The sequence below is a fragment of the Galeopterus variegatus genome, unplaced genomic scaffold, assembly GCF_000696425.1.
Source record: "Galeopterus variegatus unplaced genomic scaffold, G_variegatus-3.0.2 Scaffold9558, whole genome shotgun sequence".
Classification (NCBI taxonomy): domain Eukaryota; kingdom Metazoa; phylum Chordata; class Mammalia; order Dermoptera; family Cynocephalidae; genus Galeopterus; species Galeopterus variegatus.
The window spans coordinates 31,019-32,102 of record NW_007735669.1 but is presented as its reverse complement, the minus strand read 5'-3'; positions in this window follow the sequence as shown (position 1 = coordinate 32,102).

Here is a 1,084-nt window from a genome sequence, read left to right as displayed (position 1 = left end):
AGGTGTGCAGCAGGAAGCTGTGAGAAAGGGCTGTGATCCACAAAGTGAGAACTTAAAAACACTGTCTTGTGAACAAGGAAGAGAAAGAAGGCAATTTGACTTGGCCATCAATGAGATGAATGCGAATGAAGATTCTTACTCCTGGAGCCTAGACGGTGGGATTCAAGTCACTGTCTTCTGCTCAGAGGCTTGCAATTGTGGATGCCTGACTGGTCAAGGGCTTGATAGCAAGATGCTGTGGTAGGCAGGGTGAGGGCCCCAAAGATGTCCAAGTGCCAGCTCCCAGACCTGTTTCTGTGAGACCTTACATGGCAAAAGGGATTTTGTAGATGTGATTAAGATAAGGACCTTGAATGAGATTATTCTGGATTATCCCAGTAGGTCCAGTGTAATGACAAGGGTCCTCCTCAGTGAAAGAAGGAGACAGGAGGGTCAGAGAAGGAAATTTGACAACAGAAGCAGAGGGTAGAGTGATGTGATCACTGGCTGAGGGCCACAAACCAGGGCATGTGGCATTCTACAAGAAGACAGATTCTCTCCTAGAGCCTCCAGAAGGAGCCCAGCCCTGCAGAACCTTGAGTTTAGCCCTGGGATGCCTACTTTGGACCTCTCACCTCTAGGACTGTAAGACAGTAAATCTGTGTTGTTTTAGGTCACTGAATTTGTGGCCATTTGTTATAGCAGCAGTAGAAAACAAAGACAACTCCTAAAGACATCTGGGAAACTGTAGCACTGTGCTTGGACCAGATTGTTCTCAGACCAAGCCGTGTGAGCTGGGGAGGCCAGGGCTGACATGTGAGGGCTGGGTCACAGAACCATACAGTGGCTTATGGTTGGGCTGCATATTGTTCTTCTCTGAGATGGATGAGGTACTCCTGGCCCAGCTGAGACTGGGTGATGTGTATATAATGTGGGGCCGGGAAGGGGCAGGGAAGCTTCCAGAAGGACTGCTTACTTTCTTGCACCAGATGCTATCCACAACTGTGCACCCTTGGTTCAGAAGCTTGCACCTCCAGCTGCTCTCAGAAGTGTTGCTATTCTGGGCCGGCCCAGTGGCGCACTGGAGAGTGCACCGCTTGGGAGC